Here is a 23,364-nt window from a genome sequence, read left to right as displayed (position 1 = left end):
GAGTTGCTTTCATAATGGTATGTCATTGGGGAGAGCTCAGTCACGATACTATAATGAAATGATTTCATGAGTAAATGAGTTTATAATTAATAGGTGAAAAGCTAAAACTTAATTATAAATCATTTAAGCCCTAATCGCATATGTCTAATTGGTCCATCCGCTAGCTCGTTGAAACCAAAAATGAATTGCATGTTGAATCAAATGAACAAAAATGGATAGAAATGGTAAAGTTAGATAAATGGAAAACATTTGGAAATGAATATGGTTTTATCTAAATGGAAATGACCTAAAAATTAATTTATGGATTTTTTGAATTATTAATTAATTAATTAAAGTTAAAAAATGGAAATAAATTAATTGGTCATAGTGAATCCGTTGAATATAGAAATATTAAATATTTTTTTCATAGACTCTTTTACGGTAAAGTTGTCATAATTTTAGCAGAATTAGAATTGGGTTAAGAAAATTATTTAATTGGGAAATTAATTTAAGATGTTTATTTTGGGAAATAGAAAAAAAAAGTATCAGGTTGGATTGAATTATAAAGTATTTGTAATTGGACCCGATAAAGGAGATACCCAAAAGCCCCTCATGTTAATGCTGGGGACGTCAAACCCTAGTATAATTAACTAGGGTTTTCATCCTCTTAATCCTAGTTATACTATGAGTTTGTTTTTCTATTTAAATACACTTCTGCAATCTAACAAGGGTTTGAGTCAATCCAACCCAATATTGATATTGACATTGATATTCTACCCGAAAATAGTGAGAATTTATTTTCTAAGTATAAATTCTTTTTTTTCGGAATAACAATTCTAACGATTTCTATTAAGAGAGATTTGTTTTCCCACTAAAAGTAAAGTAAAGTAAACAATTTTTCGTTATGTGTTTGATTCATATTTGTTTGATCCTATACTCGAAGCAGTTTATAGAACGAAAATAATGGAGAATGTTGTTCCGTTGAAAGTGGGAATGACAAAGATCCATCTAGTCGAAAACACATGTGTGATTTCAGTAAAATTTTATTGCTATAAATATCACAAATCGACTCGTTTTTTCAAATTTTTAATTTTTTTTACTATAAAAAAAATTGTTTTTGAACTAATTTTTTTCCAATAATAACTCGCTCAACATATGAACTTATACTAATATAAAATCTATTTCTTAATACAAATTGAGAGACATTCATATGCTCATATAATATGTGATTTATTCTTTTATACAAATGATTTTAATTATGATTTTACAATATTTGGGTTATATAATTATATAGTCTCTACTATTCTATATTGCCACCTCCTACACCGTATATAGGTTTACAAGTTAAACATTGTAATAACTACTAAGGATTAAAAAGAAAGAAAACAATTTCTTAAAGACCCTTTGGCCACTTATGAGGGCAAATGCAATTTGCATGGTTGACAACATATGAAAGCAGCACAAACATTTAAAAAATGGGTAAAATGGAATCTTTTTGTTGCCTCTTTCTCCATTTCAGGTGCTTCACGTTAGATTATTTTAATGCACCTCTTTTATCTCCACTCTTTCCCTTCTTATTATTATTTTTTAAATTATGCTTTTGATCACCTCTGATTTTGTTTATTATTATTTTTAATTCAATTATCAAATGGTTTATCCTTGAATCACTCCTTCCTTTTCTTTAATTTATATATTACAATTTTGGGGTTTCTTTGGAGCAGCTAACACAGGAGGTGGCATGCTCCACTTTGTTCACACAAAGAATACTATGTTTGGGCTCTTTATAAATAATAATCAAATCGCCCTAGGTTTTGGTGTTTTGCTTTTGCTATTATTCTTTTTCTTTATTTTTCTCAACCTTTCAGTGCACGAATCCAAGTACTTTATTAACATATATGAACCATGCATGCATATATAGCAAAGATTATCAGGGATATATATACAAACACAGATAGACCTTACCTAGGGTTTTAGCTTTGGTTAATTAACATCTAAATTATAACATCAAATCCAAAAATAAAATGTATAAGATCAATCCCATAAAAACAGTAATTTATGTAAAATAAAAATTAGAAAAAGATTAAACATTGAAGGGACATAGGAAAAACGAGAGAGAGTCTAGTGTACATATTACATTGATGAGACCAAAGTAAGGCATCACATCAAAAATCAAGTACCCTTTTACATCATTCATTTAACATCAATTGCATAAGATAACCACTAAATGGACCCCAATATCTATCATCATCAATCAAGATATTTGCCACCCCTTGGCCTAGCTTGTTATATAGCCACTAAAACCCTTTTTTCTGAACTTATTTTTATCCCCAAGAATTAATTTAATTTATGGCTCTACTAGAAGACAGATTATGGAAACGAAGATGATGATGAGGGTGTTTGGTGGATATATATTTTATGGGTTTTGCTTTATAAATGAGAAAATTAAATTAAATTTTTAGTTAATAATGTCATTAGGGTTTAATTTTATATGAGAAGAATGAAGATTGGTATATCTTTCTAAGATACGCCCTAGAGAATAGAGATGCTTATAGCTCTTAGCTTTAACTTTGGAGCAAACTTATAATTGTACTATATTTTATAATTAACATCAATTTGTTTATTTATTCATTTAGTATAGCTAGGTAAGGTAAGCTAGCATGTTTATATATTAAAAATATTTTAAACCTAATTATTAGTATTATATTCCACTATTGATGTATCATATAATTATCCACATTTTAAATTCAAGATTATTTCAAATAATTTATATATTCATTTCATGCGTTTATTTGTTAACATGTATATAACCTTTGATACCTCATGAATTGTATTAATACATAAATTTTGATGCATTGATGTAAGTGGTTTTCATGAGCGGACTTTTATCTAGGTTGATTCGTGGCATCAAAAATCATGCATAATTGTTTAAATGTAATTGAATCAATTGTGGAAACCTCTTTTTGGAAATCGACTTTTATTTATAAATAAATGAAAATAGAGTCGCCATCAATCATGTTTATGAGGTATAATCGGATCACCTCGTAATTTGATCATTTTAATAAAACGTTAGATTTATTAAAACAATGTTTTTCGGTCTAAAAAATCCAGAAAATGGGTTCGGAAGTCGATTACGCGCGAGGAAAGGTTAGTGTAACACCCCTAACCCTAATTTGTTCGTCGAAACAGGATTACAGAGTAAAACTAAACTTTTCAGATCAAATACGAATATTTCATATCATTTGACATACATATTAGAAACTAATCATAATTACTCATATTTTCCCTTATATGAGTCCTCGGGGCCTAAAATACACGTTAGAAATGAATCGGTACTAAACCGAAAACTCAAAAAAAATTTCGCAAAATTTTAAAATTTTCTTAGGTGCAGGGAACATACGCCCATGTGGCCAGGCCGTGACAGGCACGTGTCTTAGGTCGTGTGGACATTCGAAGTGGGGCACACGGTCGCGTCCCAACTCGTGTCCATGTTCGTGTAACTTTCTAACTTAGGTTACACGACCAAACCACATGCCCGTGTGCTAGGCTGTGTGAACATACTTACCTGTGAAATTAAAGTGCAGGGGTCACACGGCTAAGCCACACACCCATGTGGTAGGCCGTGTGAAAATACCTGGGCATTCTGTTTCTCAATTTTAAAACTGCAGTGGTCACATGGCCAGACCACACACCCATGTGCTAGGCCGTATGTCATACACGGCTGAGACACACGCCCATGTCTCTGCTTGTGTGGATGAAAATAGGCCCTTTTAAGGCTACATTTCTCACCCATTTTTTATTTCAATCTAAACACGTCAAATTTCATACTCATAGGCCATAACAAAACCTTCAATACACTCAACTCAAGCTCTAAACATGTTATATTGTCTCATATATCATGGCATTTAAAATTTACCATATTGATCAAAACACATATACATATATTTAGGCTAATTATACTATACTATTTCAATCACCAACATGCTTATAAACTATCATTCATTTAACCATACCAAACCCATGTCAAGCATGATAAACTACCTACATATGTATATAAGTTGATTGTAAGAAAATAAACAAAATGTAATTCATATTATATACCCAACCAACTTTGATCAAACCATTCCAACCTTACACATGCCATATACACCATAATATATGTTGTAAAAACTACCAGAACAAGTTGGATAGTGTAGCTTGATGTGTTGATCCGATCTCTCGACCTCATGATAATCTACAAGGACATTAAACAACACAAGTAACTTTAATGAAGCTTAGTAAGTTCATTAGGTTAAACATAAATCTTACCAAACCTAATATAACAAAGCAATAAGCAAATTATTCATGCAATCTCCCTGTCAATCACAACTTTAATCGATGAACGTACTTATTTCAAATCAATACCAATAATACAATAAGTCTTTCAATTTCAATTACATAAGTCACTTACCTAATCTTACCAAATCGGAGAATGGCTTACGGATAAAAGTACATCGTTATCAGAAGCCTGAAGGCTAAACAAAATCTCATAAGAGCTAAACAGAAACCCATAAGGGTTGAACTGAAGCTCATAAGAGCTGAATGGAAAACCATAAGGGTTAAACAGAAGCTCAATAGAGCTGAACGGAAACTGATATGAGTTAAATAGAAGCTCGTGAGAGCTAAACAAAAAGTAAACACGAAAATTCGCAAAAAATGTTGAACCTCGGTTTATTTGGGTAATTTGCTGTCACTTTCCTCCAATGCTGTCAATTCATCGATTGCTGAATGTACTCATATCCCGTGTTACATTTAAATCCGAACATTCAATTCAATTTTGTAACTTTAACAATATTTCATTTTCAGCAGTAGAATAAATACATAATACCATTCATCAAATCAATATCAATATAAATATTTAAGTTTAACCATACAAACTGACCTGGGTTAAATTGTAATATTTGTAGGAGTTCAGGGACTATTCTGCTAATTTTCCTTATTCACGAGTATCTACAGGCTCTTGATCTAAAATATAAAATTACTCATTCATTAACATATATTTCAGTTCCAATTCACTTCACAATTAATATCCATCAATTTTTCAAAATTACACAATTACCCCAATTTTTACAACTTTTTCATTTTAGTCCCTTAACTAATTAGTCTATCAAATGAACTAATTTTTCTCAATTGATAATTTATCTAAATATTCTAGGATATCATACAACCCTTGATAAACAGAAATTTAATACCAAACCCTAATATTTAACCTTTTCATAATTTGGTCCTAAAATCAATATCTATCAAAATTACTATGTAAAATCATCATACAACAAAATTAAAGCTCTAAATCCATTTTATTTCATCAAAAATATCCAGTATTCATGAATGGTAACTTTCAAAATTTCCAATAAAATAAAAAACTAATGAAATAGTTAGTTGGATCAAATTGTAAAAGTCTCAAAAAACATAAAAAATTCAAGAAAAAAGTAAGAATTAAACTCACATATAGCAAATAGAAAACCAGCTTCTTAAGAGCACTTCATTGGTGTTTTTAGGCTGAAATTTATAGATGAAATGTCTAGAAATCATTTTAGCCATTTGTTTTAATTTTCTTAATTTCACCAAATGACTATTTTGCCCCTAATTCACCTTATTTTGTTTCCTTTTCTCTGCTTATGCCGCCTCAGCCATCTCCTTTTGGCTCATTTACTCTTTAAGTCCTCCTTTATTTACCATTTAAGTTATTTAATCACTATTTCTCTTAATTAGCAAGTTTTGCACCTTTTTCAATTTAGTTCTTTTTAATTAATTTACTATCAAAACGTTAAAATTTTCTAACGAAACTTTAACCTTCATAACACTCCTTAAATATTTATAAAAATATTTACGGCTCGGTTTATAGAAACGAGGTCTCGATACCTCATTTTCTAAACCACTTGACTTAATAAATCCTTATAAAACACAAAGAACTAATGCAAAAATCTTTCTAAAATTACATTTGACTCGTAAATACTAAATAATAAAATTTATGAGCTTACTCGTCGAATTTGATTGTAAATACTAAATTGAGTTCTCACTACTAAAAAATTAAATTAATTGAGCCCCTCTATTAAGGGAAATAACTTTTTATTGGTTTTGGCCATTAATTGATTGTGACGTGACAAATAAAAATACTAACATGTTGGCACATGAGAAAGGATTGTATGACAAGGCACATGAGAAAGGATTGTATGACGAATCAGATTTTTCTTCTTGATTTTCAGCCTTTTGCTCATGAAAAAATTTAAATCCAACTAAAAATACTAAAAATCGGGAGGAAAAAGTTGATTTGTAATTCTCCTATAGGAAAGGGATAAGGATGTTGTGGAATCACAGTTTCATACAATCCCTTCTCGCTGACACATACACACCATATGAATTAATATGTGGAAAGGTGCTATGGAAAAGTGCTTTTGAGAAATACTTTTAAAAAGTTTAGTTTAAGATTTAAATGTTTAGCATTGCTGTCAAAAAAGTGCTTTTGAGAAATAAAATGTTTATTTTAGACATATTATCAAGTAACAAATATGCATTTAAATAATGTTCAAATTAGTTAAAATTTTTATATTTTAATAAGAATATAAAAAAATTATAAACTATATTTTAATTAATATTTTAATATATAAAATATAAATTTTAAATATTTTTAAGTAATAAATATTAATTATTTATAAAATTTAATTAGAATATATAAACTATATTTTCAATATTTAAATATAACCATTAAATATTTGTAATTAGATATTAACACATTTGTATTATTTCAAAAAAAATTATTTTTAATTGATGATTTTAACACATTTGTAATTAAGCACCAAGAAAAAAAAGAAGAAGAGAAAGTACTATAATATTGGAGGGGTAAAAAAGTAATGAAACACCAAAAATGTTTTTGGAAAGGAAAAACTAAAAATTTTAGCTTATCATTTTCAAAAGTACTTTTTTAGATTTGAAAGCCAAAAATAATTTGTTTAACACCGCTATACTTTCAAAAATATTTTAAAAATCAAAAGTGTTTTTTTTTTAAACACTACTAAATTGGTAACCGTTTAAATCTAACGAAATGTTGTTGGGTTCAATCCAACTAATATGACGAGAATAAAAATGTAGAATTCCACATATTATTATGCATAATTCTTCTCAAGTAAATTTGATAATTAAGGAAAAATAATCGCACTTGCCTAAGTTTCTTTGTCAGTAAGTCTTCTTTTATTTATTTATTTTGCTCAATCATATATAATATTAAAAAGTCCAAAAGTACGACGCGGAGACGAGTTAAAACCCAGCAAAGAACATTCCAAGTTTACCCTGTCCCAATTTGGCAACTCCATCACCTAAGCCATTAGCCTCCCTTCGTGTATGAATGAAACTGACTATGAAACACATCAATGTCAAAAAATACATTTCAGAACAGGATTGAAAATCCATTTAATAGGGTTCAAAGATTTAGTCCGAATAACAAGATGTGTATTGCCATTCCAAGGAGAAGAACAAAATGGATTCAATGCCCAAAAAACACACCCCAAGCCAACCCCTCGTGATATCTCAGTACTCCCCCTACACCAGCATAAATAGAACCTAACATTAAATTAAGCATTTCAACAGAAGCACTCCATTCCACCCTTCGATTGTCACTAGTCGCCAAGTTAAAGATAAAATGAGGATTACACGACCACCGTTCCTCCTGTACATCGATGTTAGGAAGAACTTTGACCCAATCCATAGACCTCAATTTGCACAAAAGAACAATCTCATCAACAGTCCAAACTTTTCATTTAAAAACAGATTGATTGCGAGCAAGCTAAAGCGTCCAAAGCAAAGTTGCCCGAATAAGTCTTCTTTTATAATGCTACAAAAATTTGTTTAAAAGCTGCACAAAATTAGTCAAGAAAGTGCCAACAAAAATAAATTAGTCACTGGTAATACATATAAGTCTTAGTTGATAGTTCTTAGAGGCACATTTTGTATAATTAATTATTGGTGTTCGCGGTCACTACTCACTTTAATTAATTAATTTCCACATGAATTAAATTCAGGAAATGGATCCAAGTAATTTAAATTACGGTAAATTATAAAAACAGTCTTTAGATTTACTTTAATCACTTGATTAATAATTTTTTCTGTTTAGTCACTTAATTTTTTAAAATTAAATATTTTAACCACTTTCTCATTAATTGTCGTTAAACAAGTAATAGAAAGCTGGCATAAACCCCTTTTTTTTATTAGCCTAATAACAAATTTAACCTTTCAATGTTTACACATTCTATCAATTTAATCCTAAATTTAAAAAAAATCATAAATTTAATCCTTAATATTTATAAAATTTATTATTTTAATTCTAATTCTAAAATTCAATAAATTTAACTCTTAATATAATTTAATTTAACAAAATCTTTTAAACAGTGATGTCGTAAATTAAAAAGGAAGGAGAGCTTAGAGGTTTCTTTTATGTCTTAAGCCGACTTTTTTTCTTTTTATTTTTTAACCTTTTGAATTCTATATAATAATAAAAGTACAAAAAAATAAAAAATAAAAACAGGGGAAAAAAAAAGCAACATCGTTATCTGACACACAAAAATTTAAATTTTAAGCTAAAATATTTAAATAAATTAACCAATTAATACAAGATATGAAATAGTCTTGATTCCGTGACAAAATTAAAGAACTTTACCAATAAAAAAATGTATAAAATAATAATATTTGAATAGAAAAACAACAACAATTACATCATAATTCATACTTGCACCAGGAATTGCATCAAAGCATCTATAAAAGTATAGAACAGAATGATCCTCGTGAAATTAATTGTATATAATTAATATAATAATTTAGTAATTCTTTGTCAAAAGAAAGAAAATTAATTAAAAAAAGGGGAACATCAACGGCCAAATTTGACCGGAGGTGGCGTAGAAGAAGGGTACAGCCATTGATAGCGACAGTAAATGGTCAACAGATTCGGAAAGTCGAACGAGACGTCGCCGTTCACGACAAATTACTGTTCAGAAAATGACCGACAATGACACCAACCTTTCACCAATCTTCTTTTTTACATGTAATATTATACTAAAACATGGATAAATTATGTAAAAACATTAATCTAAAAAAACAATTAAGTAATTAGGAGAGGGATTGGATGCGTTTTCATCCAATGGTCGAATTGTCAACGACCGGTTAATTTTTTTTCTATGTAAACTCAAATATTTTTTTCATTTTTTCATTCAAATTCAATTCTCTCAAGAATTTAGTTTTAAATTTTTAATTAAAATTCTCTTTAAGTTCTTCTTGATTTAATTCTATTTTTTTATTCGTTTTAATTTATTTTTGGAATAACAAATACTCTTATTTGTTTCGATCATAGCCACATTTCCGTGATTCAATTCAAATGGTAAGAAAATATTTTAAATTTTTAAATTTTTATTTATGTTCATTATTAAGTTGTCAAAAAGATATATATATTTTATAATCAGGCCGAAGATTGGATTTTGGAGACATTTATGCACAATCTATCTACGAGGCCATCGCGTATGATTGAACCTTATTTGGAAGTGGCGGGATTCTTGCACGTGTCTCTTATACGCAGGGGTGTAAATTGGACCCCCACACTTATTAGCATGTTGGTGGAAAGATGGAGACCCAAGACATACATATTTCATTTTACATGCGATGAGTACGCAATCACATTCAAGGACGTTCAATTACAGCTCGGTTTACCATTGGATGAGTCAGTCGTTATAGGATCAGTGGTCATTGACGCTTGTAGCGACATTTACAAACAACTGTTAGGCAATGTTGTAAGAAAATTTCCAAAATTTGCATGGGAGTTCGAGTCTCTTTAAAAGAGAATAACACGCCCAAACATACATCCTGAGGTTAATTAAATGTGTTTTAATGCCCGATAAATCTCGAACTCTATTACTTTTAAGGTGGCTGCTACAACTCCTCAACTTGAAAGAAGCTGGTCAACTAAGTTGGGGGTCAGCCGTGTTGGCGACTTGTACCAAGAGATGTTTCGGGTGACGCAACTAGAAAAAGTTAAAATTGGTGGTTGTGTACTCCTTCTGCAGTCATACGCATGGTTTCGGCTACTATTTTTACGTTCGCGAGCTAACTACCCTTCCCACTCATAACAAGGTAAAATTAATTCTATAATATAGTTATCATAATATTATTTAATTAGGCTAATTTTTGAAAACAATATTATTTGAATAAGTGGAACAATAGCTCGAGTTATATGGGACTACTAGAGCAGCTCAAAGATGTCCGGCTACTGTTAGATCAACGATTGAAAGATGAGGTTAGTATTTTAAAATTTTTAATTATGTAATATTTATGTAAGGATATCAAAATTAATAATATTAAGTAGATAATAAACTTTATTATTTCATACTAAAGTTTGAATAGATGTCATGCTCTGATTCGAGAATTCAACAATGCATCTCATCTGAATTATTGGTCAATCCCAATATTTAGAACGCGAAGGTGCCATTGATAGTTTATGTCACGGTGAAGATGCACCAATCCGATTGACTGATGGGGTAATTCGGGTTTAAGCAAACTATTCTGTCACCACCCTAAGACATCGGAGCACTACACAAGGTCGACTTGTCGGGGAGAACCCACAAATATTGGCCTAAATTCCACGAATAATATATCAGCATTTGGGAGAATAGGTATATTTTCTTACCAATTCTCGACCTAATTATTGCTCAGGAATTGTCGACCGCTCCAAAGTATATGACATGGTTTAGACACCACGACAAGTCATATCTATTGCCAAATGAGGCGAGGGGAATGTAACATCGTCTAAGAAAACCACAACGACCGTATCAGAATCCAAGGTCTAGAGTAAGTGTCGAGATGGGTCTATCATCGGTTTCAACCCAACAAGAGGCACCAATGGCTGCACCACCTTCTAGTTAGTATGGCTCGGCTTATTTTAGTATTTTCACTAACCCTATATTTTTTTACAGAAGCACCACACTAGTACGTCTGAGAATAATACCCCGAGATTCCTAGGGTTCTGGAAACTTTTCAAGGGGTGGAAATTGGAAGGGGAAAATGCCTTGCTGGGGGCACGCTTTAAATGCATCTTTCTGCGACGTCACTGAAAGATGCATCTTTGATTAATCAAAGCACATTTTTTCCCTCTTTCACTTGTTCCCCATCCGGTTGCCTATATAAAGGGGGCTTTTGCTCCCCCAACTCCATCAACACTTTTGGCCACCTCCCCTCATCCCTAAAAACTACTTAACACCGTTGTTTATATCTTACTTTCAAGTGTTTAACTTTTTCGAAAAACAGATTTATTTTTGTTTGAGGGAGCTAGTGTGCTAGTTTTAAGGTGTGTTTGAGTTCACGTTGATGCAGTGGCGCTCCTAGACCCACATATTTCATCTACTATATCGAGACAAAACCATTACATTAAAAGCTAATCGCATTGCAACTCAGTCTCCGAGTTTGTGGTGCTTATATGATCACGGGTTATAGTCTAACTATGAGTCCTAATTGACGAACATTAATGTGTGATCACGGCTTAGAGTGTGACTCTAGAGCCCCTTGATGGTGGTTATGCGGTCACGGGTTCAAGTTCCGCCTCACTAGAAGAGGATGCTTTGTAAAATCAATACATAAGTTTGAGATCATAAACGTAGAGAAAAATATAGGGGCTTTCCAGTATAATCCAATTATTCTTTTTCTATATCACCACTAGAGGCAGTATCGTCACCCTCCCCAAAACTGGTGACGAAGTTGGGGGCAAGTACATTATCCAGGGGCAAGTGACTGTCGAGTTGGACAAAAGCTAGCGGTCGTTTCGGGTCAGCAGTGTTTGCTGTGATTAAATAACTGATTAATAACTACAAACATTGTCACCCTGACTCGACCTCCAGCTACAGTTGCCACCTCGACTTGACCTTCAGCATCTCTCCACAACCATAGTCGTTCCCCCCACCTAACAATGCTCTGGTATCCAACTTTGTCACTATTTTTGACAATAGGAAAGTTACGAATCCTGCTTAAGTAAACTTGGTGAGAAGCTAAGGCTTAATCGGCCTAGAACACAACCTAAAAGTGCAAGTAGATGAGGTCAACTGCAAGCAAGGTCGTCTATACTACCAAAATCAATATTACAACCAATATTAGTATGAAACAACCAATATTGTAACACCCCTAACCCATATCCGTCGCAGGAACAACGTTACAGAGCATTACCGAAATATAGTGAACAATTATAACCATTTTCGTATCAGAAAACAATCATATACAATCATAATGTCCCTTATATGAGCCCTTGAGGCCCAAATCACGCATTAGAAACAAGTCGGGACTAAACCGAAAACTCAGAAAATTTTTCACAAAATATTAAAAGTTTTTTTGAGGTGCATTGGACACGCCCGTGTGGCCAGGCCGTGTGGCTCACACAGTCAAGAGACACGCTCGTGTCGTAGGCTGTATGGGCATACGAAATAGGGCACACGGCCTTGTCCTAGCCTGTGTCTGATTTAGTATGCTCACTGACTTCGGTCACACAATCAAGCTACACACCCGTGTGCTAGGCCGTGTGAGCATACTGACTTGCATTAATTAGGTGCAGGGGCCACACGACCAAGCCACGTGCTCGCTTGCTAGGCCGTGTGGATAATTTTGAGCGTTCTGTTTTTCAATTTTTAAGATGTAGGGCACATATGGTCAGATCAGAAGCCCATGTGCTAAGTCGTGTGTCACACACAGATGAGATACACACTCGTGTCTCTACACGTATGGACAAAAATAGGCTATTTTCCAAGCCACATTTCTCACCCAATTTGTATTCCACCTACATCAACACTTAAACACATTCATAACCCAATACAAGTCCTTCAATCTGATGGATAGTGTGAGATATCTCCGCCAAGCTTCCAACCCAACGAGCTTCCGAAATACTATAAAACAGAGGAAATAAAACAGAGTAAGCATTTAATGCTTAGTAAGTTCGTATAACATGGAATTTAACTTACCATTATTTCACATAGCATACAAAACATATTTCAAACTACTTGGCCAAAAGCCTAAACAAATATCCTCAACAATCACGTTAGTCATGTTTTCCATATAAATATCAAGAAACATGTATGAGCTAACAAATAATCAAATTTTCAAATTCATACACTTTCCTCATTATGTATCCTTGTAATAAGTACAATTAAATCCATGTATTTCAGGTATATTTTCATAACAATTCGTCTTGAAATCAGATTGTCACATATCATAACTTTTCTCGTTGAATCATTTAAAATCGATGGATATACGGATAGTACACACAAGTACAAAACTGTAATTCGTCAATTCATATTCGGGTATACTCATACGAGTATATAAATGGGAAGCTCAAGAGAGCCATTAATTGGGAAGCTCATTCGAGCTGTATAACAGGAAGCTCATAAGAGCCATAATCGAGAAGTTAAAACGAGCCAATATCGAGAAGCTCCAGAGAGCCAATTATTGGGGAATCTCATGAAAGAGCCATTAATCAGGAAGCTCTGAAGAGTCATATATCGAGTCACTCATAAGAGCTATGGTGTGTCCACAACACATGTAGGATCACAACCAATCGGGACGCTCCGAAGAGCTATTAATGGGAAGCTCGTACGAAACATATAGCGGGAAGCTCATGAGAGCTAATAACGGAATGCTCTTTCGAGTTGTGGTGTGCCTGCAACACATGCAGGATCAACACCAATTCGAGAACCCTGTATCCATCGAATTTCATTTAATCAAACGGGACTTAATACTTGTCGGTCATCATTGGGTATGTGATTAATTTCATATACATGGCAATAATACAATCACATACACAAAATTCAATTCAAACATATAAATATAAAATTTAGTTACATGGACTTACCTCGATAATGTTCGTGTATGCAAAATCTACTAATCCGACACTTTTTCTTTTCCTCAATCTAACTCTGTATTTGGTTTACCCAGATCTATATGAATGAATTTAAAATTAATTTAATACAATTCATACTCAATTCAATCCAATTCACATCTTAGGAAAAATTATCATTTTGCCCATATACTTTTATTTAATTACGATTTCATCCCTAGGCTCAAAAAATGAATTTTTTGCAATTTAATCCTTATTCCAGGCCTAGAAAATTTTCATATATAATAATAATAGCCCTTGAATTTCATGCAATTTAATCCTTATTCCAAGCTTATAAAATTTTCATAAAATTCAGAATTTTCCATAAATTCAACATCTTTTCAATTTAATCCTTAAATCATTATTACATCCAAATTCTTTAATAAAATACTTTTAAATACCCATCAACAACTCAAATTCATCATCTAAAATCATATAAACTAATCAATTGTAACTTCCAAAATTTTCAATAAAATCAAAAACTAAGGTGAAGGTTAATTGGACCTAATTGTAACAATCTAAAAAACATAAAATTACAAGAAATTGGCAAGAATTGAACTCACATAAAGCCAAAATATGAAGAACCAGCTTAAACCCTTTCTCCTATGGTTGTTTGGCCGAATTATTGATGATGAAATGTCTAGAATTCAATTAATCCCATTTTGTTTGTTTTAATTTCTATTTATTTACTATTTTGCCATTAACTGGCTTTTATTTTATTAATTTCTCATGCTATGCCGCCTCAGCCTTCAACTTTAGGCATATTTATGCCTGAAGTCCTCTTGTATTTATTAGTTAAGCCATTTAGTCATTTAATTATCGTAATTAATAAGTTTTGCACCTTTTTCAATTTAGTCCTTTTTAACCAATTAGACATGTAATCAGTAAAATTTCTTAACGAAATTTTCATACGACATCCCTAAAATGCTATAAACCATTAAATAATATTAAAATAAATTTTCTTCTGACCACAGATTTGTGGTCCCAAAACTACTATTCCTATTTCATTAAAAACGGGCTGTTACAAATATAACGTGATATAAGCCAATTTTAGGCCCATTTACATTAAACCCCATAAGCCCATTTACATTATAATACCCAGAGCCCAATAAGATAAACCCAATTACCCATTTACCCCTTTTAACTACCCAAACCTAAATGGCCCATTTACACCCAAATCCCTTGACCCATTTACAACTATTACAACCCTAAGCTAGCCCAACCGAAACCCTAGTCCCTAAATTCAGCTGACTCAGCCACTTGCCTCTCCCCAATCTCCCATGTTTTCTGCCACCAGCACCATCACACACTCCCACCGCACCTGCAAAGACAGAGGAAGGAAGCAAGCACGCAACAATAGTAAAAAATAATAGAAAAAGAATTTGTAAAGGCTATAAAAGCCAAAATGAGATCAATGTACAGAGGGGGCTATTTTGAGAAATAAAAATATCAGATCTTTGAAATAAAAGCCAAACAATATGTTAGTACACAAAAATAAACAAAGCAGTCCAAAGAAAAAGAGTCAAAAACGCCAAAACAGTAGCCGAAACCTTAAGGTGATTTTTCTTTTTTTAAATCGGTTTCTTTTACTCCTTTCTCGTTTACTCAATCACATATACATATATATATACATATATTATTAAGCAAAAAAAAAGTTACCTTTTTTGGCCACCGTGAACGGTGGCCGGCGGCGACGGCCGGCGACGGTCCGGCGATCAGACCGGTGACCGGTCCATGGCCGGAAGTCCTCCTCCCTCTCCCTTCTCTCTTCCTTCTCTCCCTTTTTTTTTCTTTCTCTCCTCACCAAATGATTTTTTTTTGTTAATTTTGGCCTTTATATAGCCTCCCAAAACAACGTCATTTTGGGGGCTACCATTTAACCCCAAAACGACGTCGTTTTGATGCGACCCGGTCTGACCCGACCCGACCCGCCTCAGGATCCGCGTGTTTTTTGAAAAGGGGGATTTGCGCGTACGATCCTTCCGCGTTTTCAAGCTTTTGCAATCAAGGTTTTTTTATTTTAAAATTTGCCCCATGAAGTTGTCGCGCTTTTCAATTTAGTCCCCACTAATATATTGTGTTTTGATGGGAAGGAATATTTGCTATTTTAGTCCTCCCAGGTTATGCGCGTGTAGCATTTTGATCCTTTTTCTTTATTTCTCTTTAAAATTACCCCAAAACTTTGTTTTTGTTCAAAATTTAGTCATTTTTTAGATTTTAGTTTATTTTCGTATTATCTTTGCTATTTTATTTCATTTTAAATATTATTCAATTATCGTTATTATTATATAAGTGTATATTTTATTTACATACGTATATGTATTTATATCTACATAGTATTTTTTAAATTATTTTATTTTAATATTATTATATTATGTTTAATTTTTTTGAATTTCTATATTATTATTATTATTATTGTTACTTATTATTATTACTGTTATGTACATATTATTTATACTATACTTAATATTATTATTATCATTATTATTATTATTATTATTATTACTATTATATTTACTATTATTATTTATAAATATTAGTGTATATTTTATTTTAATATCATTATATTATGTTTACTTTTTTGAATTTCTATATTATTATTATTATTATTGTTACTTAATATTATTATTATTATTATTACATTTACTATTATTATTTATAAATATTAGTGTATATTTTTATTATATATGTTTATATATACTCTTTATGTATGGTATTTTTTAACATTATTATATTTACTATTATATTTATATATCTAATATATTATATTTTATTTTCCTTACCTCATTATTACGTCATACTTTCTTTTGTATTTTAACTATTATTGCTATTATTGTTATTATTATTTATTATATTTATATAATATTATTAATAGGTACTTTTAACATTATTGTTTCTAATATGTAAATGCTATGTAAATACTTTTAATACCATATTATGTATGTATTATTATTATATCTATTTTTATCCCTATTATATTGTTAATACTAGAATATACATTTTATTATACGAGTATATATATACTTTTATACATAATATTATTTTCATATATCATTATATTTATTACTATACCTATTATTTTCACTGTCATCATTTATTATTTTATTTTAATATTATTATGTATATTTTTCATATACGTTATGTACATACATTTTTTAATATTTATTTTATATATATATGTATATATTATATATATTTTAACATTACTAGTTATATATTTTTACTATCTTATGTATATACTTCAAACACTATATATAGTATATTTTCTAACACTATTACTATTTATATATATATTTTACGTACATACTCTCAATATCTTTATTATGTATATATTCATTGTTTTTATTTCACGTTGGATGCTATTATTACGTTTAATATATCGCATGCATTGTTATTGTTTTAATATTTTTGTCATATTTATTATTTGTTTCAATGTGTTTCCAACTCGTTTATTTTTTGTCTCCCGCCCATTTTATATCATTCTGTTGTTCATTACTTTAAAGATTTTCATTCATGTTTTTACTAATTTCAACAGATAAGGCAATGTTTCGCATTCTGGAACGTCGAAGAATTGTGCCCTAACTTACGGGGTTTTGGTTCTCTCGTTGGTTCTAAATAGCTAAATATCCTTTTGAGTTTTGAAATACACGGATTTCCAATATAAATTAAAAGACGACCTTGTGCTCGGGAATTCATGGTATTGTGTCCTAACTTACGGGATGTGATACTCCGATATCTCGAGATAAGGAAATCTTTAAACAAATCGATTTAAGCCAATTCAAGAATTTTAAAATCAGTATTAATAGAAAAGATCGTATTTCAAGTCCCTTCCCGATTTTTAATTTTCGACATTAAGACACTAACTAATCAATTCGGTACCAATTTTGGGCGTGTCGAGGGTGCTAATCCTTCCTCGCACGTAACTGACTCCCGAACTCATTCTCTCAAGTTTCGTAGACCAAAGGCCCTGTTTTAGTAAACTAAAATTGATTTATTAAAACAAAGGTGATCTGATCACACCTAATAAAAGATCGGTGGCGACTCCCATTTTAATTTTCACTTTCAAACAAAGTCGATCCCCGCTTTCAAAAGAATGGTTTCAACATAACTAATGGGAGTTTTACCAGTACATCTATGACCTAGAGCAACATTATTGGTAGCATCCAGGAATAGGCATCAAGTTTATGCTACTCACAATTAATATTGCCAACCATTTGGCCAAAAAGATTACTACCAATAACCTCAATAGGAGTAGGCACCCAGATATTATCAAAACTACCTAAATCAACTACATCTTGCTTAAGGTAACCCGCAGTAGCTCAAGGGGTTGAGATTTTCTGTCGAAGGTCAACACTTAACTAAAATTAGTATTGGTATATTTCTCAAAAACCTAAGAGAGGTTTCTTCAAGCAGTCATTTACACCAATACCAAAAATGCTAGTTGAATTTTATCCTTTGAATAGTAAATGACTTCTTTCACAAACAAGTAGAGTGTGGTCCAGAAGGGTTGGCTATAACACCAGTTACCTCATCTCTCAAGCATAAATAAAAGAATTAAGAAAAGAAATGGACTTATTGAAAGTATTAGTAAAGCTAGAAAAGGCTTCTTCAATCCAATATGCAAACAATACATTAATTGCCCAGGTCATTGTGAGGCTAATATTAATTTCCTTTAAATCATGGAATGAGACATACAAGAGAACGAATGATCCAAGAGAGTTAAGTTAATCCTCTTTCCTCACTAGCTATATTCCTATGCTAGGCAAGTGGAGTGAAGTCACTGCGAAAAAACATATTGTGTTGATTTGGGTATCAAGTATATTCCTATCCTAGCCACAAATTAACTCGTTGTCAGCACTACTAAAGTTAATCCTAATATATTCAGTGTAAATTTAAACCTTAATTTTCTCTTCCAAGACAAATCAAGATTATCATATTAATAAAACTTGGTGGCCAAACAAGTAGATTAAATAAGCACAAAATAGAATAAATAATTAAAAAATATCGAAACAATTGAAGAGAAAATATTTTTAAGATTCACCATTTTTTCAAGAAAATAGAGTTTAGTTCATAATGATTTGAGGAAACCACATAAGAAGATATTCAAAATAAACTTGTATTGATAAAAAGTAAAAAGAAATAATCTAGAGAGAAAAATAATTATTGAATTGATGTCGAGCACTCTAGATCTTTTCTTCTTCTCGTCTTTGCAAGCTTGAAGTTCCCCTTGGTGTAAAGGAGTTGTTCCTTAGCCACCAAGTTTGTTTTATCTATTTTCTCCTTATTTTTCCTTAAATCACGTCACCTCTTATTTTTAAGGTTTTAACCGTTCCGCTTCACTGGACGCAAAATTGCGATGGATTAGACTACTTGTTGTTTGAAATTTTGAATTGAGCAGAAGATTTCTTTTCATTACTTTTTGCTCTATGCTCCAAGCCCTCCATTCTTCATTCGAAACCTATAAAGTAAAGAAGAAAATAGGAACTAAATTTGAACTAACTCTACAAATGATAAAAATCAAATAACATATAATTAACCGGAAAAAACTATAAAATGTAATAAAACTAACCTAAATGCTAAAATTATCTCCTAAAATGCTTCAAAAACTATACTAACATAACTCTAAATATGAGAGTTATCAACATGCTACACCAATATAACATTTTACATTATTATTATTTGAGCCTTTGATGCCATCAAGTGCAAAATGTTTCCCTTAACGTTATGAAAGCATGCTAAAAGCAAGTACTTAACGCTCCCAATGATGTCTATAGGTAGATTTGATGAACTAGCTCACCAATTTGCATATCAAAAGTCAACTAACATTGATGCGTAAAAAAACCTACTATGATGTTCAATACCAGAAAAGAGGAAGGTGAAGATTTGCAAGAATATATTCTACGATTTACTACTACCACCACCAAAAGAATTCAGGGTTTAACAGACAATTGGGCAATTCATGCCTTCACAGTTGGAGTAACCTACAAATATCTTAAATATGCATTGGTAAAGCATCAACGAGAAATGCTATACGTTTTATATAAAAAGGAACATCGTTACACGGAGATTGAAGAGTTGAGTGCTTCCATCAAATGAAAAAGTTATGTGTCAATCTTTATGTTTTGGAGGAAGTTAGAAAAGAAAACGTAGTTAAGCTAGATGTTCACTTTTAGCAAATAGATAGGTATTACAATGCCAAAGTACATAATTTAAAATTCCAGGTTGGTGATATAGTTATATGCGGCACAAAAGCCAGCATCTTAACGGGGCAGAGAGGTGAGATGGTTGCAAGTTAGAAAGGAACTTACAAAGTTGTTTGGAAGATTAAACATGGAGTGTATACGTTGGTTCACCTCAATGATCAAATTATTCCTAGGACATGAATGTAGGGAACCTAAAGAAGTATTATTTGTAAAGCTCCTCTTCGCCTATTTATGCAAGCCCGTGTATGTTATTAGAAATAGGAGAACTAGTTGTTAAAAAGCATGTCAAGTAGTTTGGTAAGAATTTTCATAATTGAAGTAGTTCTTCATCAACTTCGACCATAACTTTTTTAGAGTCTAGTGCCCCATTGAGTGTGGCCTAGTAAATGCCCCAGTGTCACTCTCGTGTAGCCTTCTAAGGCTATTATATAGCCTACTTTGAGCCAACATCCTCCTATAAATACCTCCTCTCAACACCAATGTAAGAAAGGCAAGAGAGAAGAACTCTACCATATAGTCTTCATTCTACTCAAACACCATCTCTAAACCTCCATCCTTAGTGGCTCTTCACACTACTTATAGTGTGAATCACTACCTTTTTTTATCCCAACATCTTATATAACTTAATTATTATAACAATTATCTACATGAAGTGTCATAAAAAATTTTGATAAATTCTAAGTAATTTTGAATTGCATTACTTGAACATTTTAAATGATATATTATATCAATATGATGTTCTAATGATGCATTTATATCCTTCACATAAGGGCATTGTAATTTACAATATCGATGTAAAGCTAAAATCAACCCAAAATTGAAATGCGATGTCAAAGCTCTTCAATTTCACCCAAAATTTTGATAATTATATAATAATTAAATAGAAAATCGAATTGAATGCAAACCCAATGGATTATATTTGACATTTGGTTCAATTTAAATTAAACCTACTATAAACAGTTAACTCAACCATAGATGGGGTAATACAATGAACAATAAAATATTGTTAAAAAAAGTTATTCAGTAATCAAAAATTAACTTTCCCCTTACGTGAGTGGCGGAAATTTTAAGTTTTAGTGCTTTTATATAATTTATAAAATATTAAATTAGTGTATAGTAAAATTTTAACCTCTTAAAAAATAATTTATTTCTTTAAAAATTATAAAAATCACAAAATTTTATTTTTTATTATAAAAGTATAAAACTTAATTTTAACCCACAAAAAAATTTCCGACTTGGAAAAAAAATATGTATATAAATAAATAGAAATTCACTATTTGGCCGCATGATATTTATGATTAAACAATTTCAACTTTCATTTCAAAGTATCGTAGCAACAACAAATGACCTCAAATGTCACCATTTATAGTGTCCTTTTCGATAAAAAAAAAACAACTTGACAATAAAATTTCAACTTAGGGGGGGAGAATTTCTTTTTCCAACATTAGAAAGCACTACTGTTCTCTCTTTCTTTGTAGCCTAATATATATGGATAAATAATTCATAATTTTTTACAAAATATTTTAAATGTTAAATATTGAAACTACATAGTAAATGTAATTCTATAAAATAAGTAACGTTATTACTTGATAATAGTGAAATACTTTATAAGCATAATGTCTATAGGATAATTAGTTTTTACATTTTATTTTTTTTAAGTATATATTTTATATATCGAATCGGATGGTAACATGTTATTAAAAAAAAATTAAATGATATATAGAATTATAACTATCAATACATCAACTATTAACTTATAATTTTTTTTACCAAAAATTAAATCACATCATTATATTAGAATTTTTCATGAAAATAATAATATTAGTGTTATATACAATTGACAAAAACAAGAAGAAAAAAAAATTGTATCTGTCATAGGGCCAAAACAGAAAGAAGCTGCTTTGGATTCTTCTTTTAAGAACAAACTAGGATTACAACAAACAAATTATAGTACAAGTCTTGGTACATATATGTCTATAATTAATTTAGTATGGTATTTTTGTCCGGTTGTTATATTTACTATTTCCAACACTCAAATTAGCTATTTTTGGTTGATTTTTAGATAACAACTCATTGAATTATTTCATGGTTTTATGAAATAAATAAATAAATCATACAAAAAAATAACAACTCTTTGTCTATATGCCAGCTTGGTGCTACCCATACACCAATTTATACATGTGAACCACATCTAGCATGTCGGTCGATAACCTCAACATCGCATTGCTCCTTCCCTTAAATATTATATGTTTTCAAAGAAATTACACATATTCATAATTCAAATTCCATTTCTATTAGTAGTAATAGGTCTCACAAAAACTAATAAAGAAAACAAATTTAACGTAATTACAATCCATAAAACAAACATAATTCATAAAATAAAACTCAATATTAAAAGTCGAGCATCAAATCAAATTAAATTATCATGAACGATTCAAACACTTTTAAAAAAATAATTGGTTCAAACCAAATTCACCTCTACTTCACGATAAAACATTTGTTTAGGCGACCCACGGCAAGCTCCTCCATTATATAAATTCCATCCGTCTCCAAAAAAAAGTTCGAGCAACCATTATAATGTTGAAACTTAAACATCTCCGCACCAAACACTCCTAACATCCACTAGTGATTGTCAACACTTCATCTCAATCTCCTTCGATCTCATCCTCTCAAAATTTTTATGAACAAAAAAGAAAAAATATATTTTTTTTATCGTAAACTCATTTTCAAAATTAAATTTTATTTTCAACATGAACAGAAAGACAAAAGCTATTCAGCATGTGTAAGATGAAGTGGTTACAAATAAATTTTATGTAAATAATTTTTACAAAGTATAAACTTCAAAAAATTTTAATTAAAAAATAGAGTGGCTCATATATTGAAAGATACGTGAAAAGTTCAGGAATGGTTATTATTTCTGCTCATTAAAGGAATGGATAAGGTCATAGAAACATGAAAGATATATATATATATATATATATTATATAATGTCTTTATCAGATAATGACATGTAAAATTCCAACTTTTTGGGCATCTAAAATTTTATGATTGCATTTCACTTACTTACAACTAATTAATAGAATTAATTATCTCCCTTTTATATATTTATATAATAAAATCAAAAGGCTAGTTTTCTTTTTCCAAGTTGGCTTTTTAAAAACTTTGGTTAACACTTTAAGTGGATCATCATAATTGTTAATCTCCTTTGTTTAAAATAGTTTTGTCTAATAAACCTCTTTTTCAGATTTTAAGTGGATGATC

This window comes from Gossypium hirsutum, chromosome A02, assembly GCF_007990345.1.
Source record: "Gossypium hirsutum isolate 1008001.06 chromosome A02, Gossypium_hirsutum_v2.1, whole genome shotgun sequence".
In the NCBI taxonomy this organism is placed as follows: Eukaryota; Viridiplantae; Streptophyta; class Magnoliopsida; order Malvales; family Malvaceae; genus Gossypium; species Gossypium hirsutum.
Note: the sequence above shows the minus strand (reverse complement) of the source record.